Genomic DNA, 6,000 nt, shown 5'->3' on the forward strand with positions numbered 1-6,000 from the left:
TTTCTAAAACAATTCTTTCCATTTATTTTCTGATTAACGAATAGAGATGGAATTGGGAACTCCTCGGTATAATCAAGAGCAACTAAAGTATATTCAGATATTACAAGAATTGGATGATGAGTCAAGGGATAGAGAACTGAGAGACACTATGTTGACAATAGCATTCCCCAAAAGATAGACGTTTCGTGACCAGAATTTTCCCACTATGTGTCTTCTGGTCAAGATTTCTAGTGTTGATTCTGCATATGTCTTGATTTGTTCTTAAGATAATTGTCGAGCTTTGGCAGTACAACCTTAATTTAACGATCAATATGATGTATGAAATATTTGAGGACATACCTTTGAACAAAAATTTACTGCAGCCTTAAAATTGCATGCGAATGTGGCACGGATGCTATGCCGCTTAGGACGACCAATATAAGATTTATTACCCAAAACCCACGATTATTTTGGATATAAGATCACAAAATGACATAAATGCTTTGCACGAATTACTTCTTTTTGAGGATCTACTGTGGAATTTTCCCTCGAGTAAATTCACAATCAACGGCCTAACTACACGGGGTATTATCTGGCGGATGAAATCTATTCACAATGGTCAACCTTAGTTATACCAGACAGTTGAGAGTGATGGGTTTTGTCATCTGTAGCATTTTAACATCAAACATGACATCGCGGAAGGATGTTGAACGTCCAATTGAAATGTTGAAGAAGAGGTTTGTTATTTTTTGAGGGCTATATCAATTTTTTGATCTTGTTGAAATGTGTTAGAGCAATGCTTTTTGCTATCTCAAGCTTGTTGTCAAGGTTAGATTATTAAAATTATATTTTGATTTCTAGTCTACTAAGTAAAGTCTCGGACTAGGTTAGAATTTGGTAATTGAGTATCAGACATTACCCTTGAAGACTGGAGATCGACGAAGACATTTGGAGAACTTATGTATCGGGTATGTGAAGACTGAACCATTCTATTTTACTCACTATCTTACCGTTCTATCTTTTTGAGATGATATCGTATGACTTCTAATAGATTTACAAAGAGGAAGTTTCAAGTCAAGATTGTCATGTCAAAAATCTCAAAATATGATTTTAGGAAAGATGTTCAACGATCCTTAACAATATTAGTTCTAAGCAATTTATTATTTGAATAAATTGGTGTATCAATTGAAAATCGACCATGCATTGATCTTATCACTTGGGAATTTTTCAAACATCATAAGAAAGAAATACAGAACCACTGATATTTTTGCTGAAGGTAGGTTGGTGAACCAGTTCGCAAATCATAGATATCCGAGATTCAAAAATACAGGAGGGTAGGCAAACCAGTTCGCAAATTGTGAGTACATATGCGAACAATTCACGAACCGTTGTGAACCAATTTATTAAAGTTGGTATTTTAGGCTAGCAGTTGGAAAACCCGGTTCGCGAACCGTAGTCAACTGAGTTCGTTAGTCTTGTATGGTTGGCGAATCCGGTTCACGAACCGTTGCACCCTGACTCGTGAACAAGCCTGACAGTTCATGAACTGTTGTACCAACCGACCCAACATATTTTAGCAGAAGCTCAAAGACTTTTTTTTTTTAAATATGTTTAGCATTGCTCGAACTCTCAAAGATGATATATATGTATTGCTTATTTCGTGAGATTTGTTCTTTGCTATCAAATTCCGGTGATTGTAATATATATCTCATATTTTCTCATAGGTTAAGCTCTTAACTCTTGCAAAAGTGGATCTATTTTGAGAATGGAGGTATTTATCCCTCCACGATTACACTTTGTGAATATACTGTTACAGGATTCTGTAAGATGCTCTGTAGGAATCTATTTACTTCCTTGATTGAATAACCGCTAGGAGATAGTGGTGAACTTTAATTCCTATGTTCGTACATGGCTAGAGAATTTATAATTCTTACGTTGAGTCATATCACACTAATCTTTCTCTTTTCGTAACTGGCATAGAGAATAATTTTTTTTAATGACTATTTTTCTCACGAAAACCTTATATCTCAATACCTCTAACATTAGGACCGTTATTTTTAACTTATTTGTTCGTCACCGACGAGAAGAGAAAAAAAAGTAGTGAGAAACTTTTTGTTGTCGCGCTTCGCAGTGGCTAGCCAAGGTGGCTTCCATAACTTGGATAGGCTTGACCCATATAATTGACCAACAAGACCACATATGCTCCAATGCCGTATCGGATCAACAATGTTGACATGACCGATAAGACGTGGTCTTATCATTCCACCCTCCTTAAATTGGACTTTTCCCTCAAAGTCCACCTTATACACACAAATAGGCTCCGCACATGGTCTTATCATTCCACCCTCCTTAAATAGGACCTTGCCCCCAATTTCCGGTTTTGACGCACCTATAACTTTGTTTTCTTTTTCGTCGAATTCCAAAGGAGCATTAATGGTGTCAGAAAACTTAACCAGTTCACAAGAATTTGGAGTTTCAACAACGGAACAATCAGATATAATTGCAGCGGGTTGAAGTTTAACTACTTTAGCTCTTTGACGCTCCTTAAACTCTTGGAATGCAGATTTCCAATAAATACGACCGTCGTCTAAATCTCGTTCAAAATTGGCTAAAGCAAGTTTCGGATCTTCGCTTCCAAAACACTTTAATAAAGCAAAGCAAAAATTGTTCCAAGATCCTGAAATATAATCTTGCATCCACTTGTACCATTTAAATAAACTACCGATAAGATAATCATTAGCTACCTTGACAAAATCTTCCAGAGAAATTTTACGAAACTCAAAATTTAATTGTGCCTGAAATAACCAACCTTCAGGATCTCTGCCATCGAAGTGCTGACATAATAACCTTTTGTTGGTCGTTTGGTAAACAATGGCGTAGAAATTGAGAAACTGTTGGGCTTACTGTTGGGTGATAGATAGCCAAACTGGTAACGGGCTTTAAATGCGTGCTTGAATGGACGAATGATAGATGAGCTAAATGAGCCAAATGGGTTCTGATATATGATGGCTACGTAGGTAATTAATGGACAAGCCACACTCTTTTTTTAGCAGTGCAAGACACGTATGAGGTGAGAACTATTATGGTTTGCTAACTAGGGTTTTGACGGCTAATTGGAAAAGAACTATGCAGCTGATCAGATTAATCTTACCAGCGAACGCGGAACCGCAAAACACCACCACGATGCTGACGTGCCGATTAGTTTCTTCGATATTAATTTCTGGAAGCACTTGATGAAGACCAGCAACGTAGAAGAATCTTGTGAATCTTGTGTTTGTAATAAGTTTTGGTGTTTCTGTACCCAGCCGGGATAATCAATTGTTGTCCTGCTGTCGTACTTTGTTTGCAGACGAACGGTATTCCCACAAATTTTTTTTTGGATACGGTGAAAGACTGGTGATGGTAACGGGTGAAGCAAAGATAGATGATGCTGATAACGGCGGCGAAAGCTGGGATAGGAACGAATTTGTCCGATACCAATGACCAATGGCCAGCAGCTTAAGCTCAAAAGGTCATGATTCATAAAAATCAATAAATCAAAGGGTATCAATTTGCTTAATAATTTTCTTGTTATCATTATAGAATAGAAAAGGCCTAATTATAGGCTACAATACTTGTAAAATAAGAAAACAAACCCTAAAACAAAACTTATGAGAAATCCTAATAATAATAAAATACTTATTTTAATTAATAATAACTCCTAATAAAACTAATAATAATTATCGAGTTCTCCATAAAATCCATATTCTCACGTTCCGCAATCACTAGCCAAGGCGGCTTCCATAAGATATGGTCTCATTCCACCCTCCTTAAATGAGACTTTGCCCTCAAAGTCCACTATATATGCACACATAGGCTCCGAGCGTGGTCTTATCATTCCATCCTCCTTAAGTAGGACCTCGTCCCCAAGGTCCGATCTCGATACAGCTACAACTTATTTTTTTCCTGACTTCGACTCGGTGCATGTTACTTCGATAATATCAGTGGAACAAACAACTTCAATAACCTCAACAAACATGTGTGATGACATAGAGTTGCAGACATGAACTGCTTCAATTTGCTCATATTTAGCTATTCCAGTCGCTTGATATTCCTCGTAAGTCATCTCTCCAAATTTAGATAATATACCACACAAGATATTATACCAAGATCTCATATAAAGAGTTTCCCACTTGCCATCTTAATGCATTCCCTTCGAGATGTGCAACAACTATTGCAGTTTTCCTATGTGGTGTGATATCATTGGACTCAAAATATGATTCCACTTCAAATAAACATTCCACTGCGTCTGTACCATCAAAAATTGGGAGGACCGGACATGGATTTTTATTACGATATTTACTGAACCAAACCATAATGTGAAAACAAAGTAGTCACGGCAATATTGTTGTACGCGAATTAATATGATTAATGGGTAATGGGCCAAAAGAACTGCTAGGTTTAACAGATAGATATAATGGGTCTAACTATGAAAGAAACCTGTTTTGAGGCATACCAAATGGTGACAAAATAGGGTCACTAGATAAAAAAAGACCATCACCCCTTATCCATCCATTTTTAATAATGGCAAGTATACCCTTATTTAATTAGTTCTAATAATAATAATTAAGTATTAATGATTATGATTAATTAGTAATGTTAATTCATTGATTAAGTTAAGTTGCTAATGTTATATTAGTAGAGAAATCAAATTTTTTGAGAGGAGGAAGAAGAAGAAAGGAAAACTAAGTTTTTGAGATTATCGGGATTCAAAATGGATGATTCCAAATGATGAAGCAGGATCTGGGGCGAAGACAGTTCGGCTCCTAGTCTACAGCCGAACCTTAGGGTTTTGTAAATATATGTGTGGTTCGGCTGATTCGTACTACTATAAATTTCAGCCGAACCTCCTGGTTTAATGAAAATGGCGAGTTTCAGAGAAATGTTCGGTTAACTTATGTTCAGCCGAACCTTGTAGTGCGACTTCCAAAAAAAACTTAGGTTATCAGAAGGTTCGGCTGAACACATAGCGAAGTCGAATCAGCCGAGCTTCAATGAATTCAATAACTTAGCCAAGTCAAAGGTTCGGCTGAAAACCTAGCAAAGTCGAATTAGCCAAACATAATGTTTCCCCGAACTATATCTTATGTTCGGCTTAAAATTGATATTCCCAGATCAGCCGAACTGATCTTCTGAAAAACAAAAAACAAAGAACAAAGCTAGGTTAGGCTCTAATTTATCAGTCGAACCTCCTTCTGAAAACACTAATTTCATCTAAGAAATCCTATTTTATCAATCAAACGATGTAAAAACAATGAAACACAAGATGGGTTTGTAGGAAATATCTTCTAATATAATTGGAAAGTAATCGATATTTGGATTTCGCCTTCCAACGTCGCTCAATTGGATTCGCTCTTTACTTTTGTTGATAACTTTCTTGATTTGTATGGTTAATCGGCGACGAAAAGAAATTTCAACGTTTATGCAAGGAATAGTTCGGCTGCGGGAGATGAGAAGAAGAAAGATTGAACTGATTTTGATTAGTTTTAGTTTAGGTTTTTAATTTAGTTGAAGGGTAACCTAGTAATTTCATCACGGCTAGGACACCCCTTATAAACATACCTTAGATGGTATCATCATTTAGTATGCCTAAAAAAAATCAGTATGCCTCAAAACAGGTTTCTTGTGGTGTAGATATCGCAATCTGATAAGTTTCGGCAACTTGGATGGCTGCTGGTTACTGAAATAGATTATACACGTGGAAGATTGCAACTGATATGCTTTCCTATCTAGGGTTTTGAAGACTAATATGAAAAATTATGTAGCTGGCGAGGTTATCTTACCTATCTGATAAGGAATCTACCGGACACCAACACGCTGACGAGATGTGGTTTCTTCAATATTATCTTCACAAGACACTTGTCCTGGATCGGTAACGTTGAATCTTGTAGTCGTAATAACCTTTGTGCGGAACTTGTATGATAAAGCTCGTCTTGCTGCCGTACTTCGTTGGAGACAATCACTGATTGATTTTTTTTTCTT

Source organism: Papaver somniferum, chromosome 8 (genome assembly GCF_003573695.1).
Source record: "Papaver somniferum cultivar HN1 chromosome 8, ASM357369v1, whole genome shotgun sequence".
In the NCBI taxonomy this organism is placed as follows: Eukaryota; Viridiplantae; Streptophyta; class Magnoliopsida; order Ranunculales; family Papaveraceae; genus Papaver; species Papaver somniferum.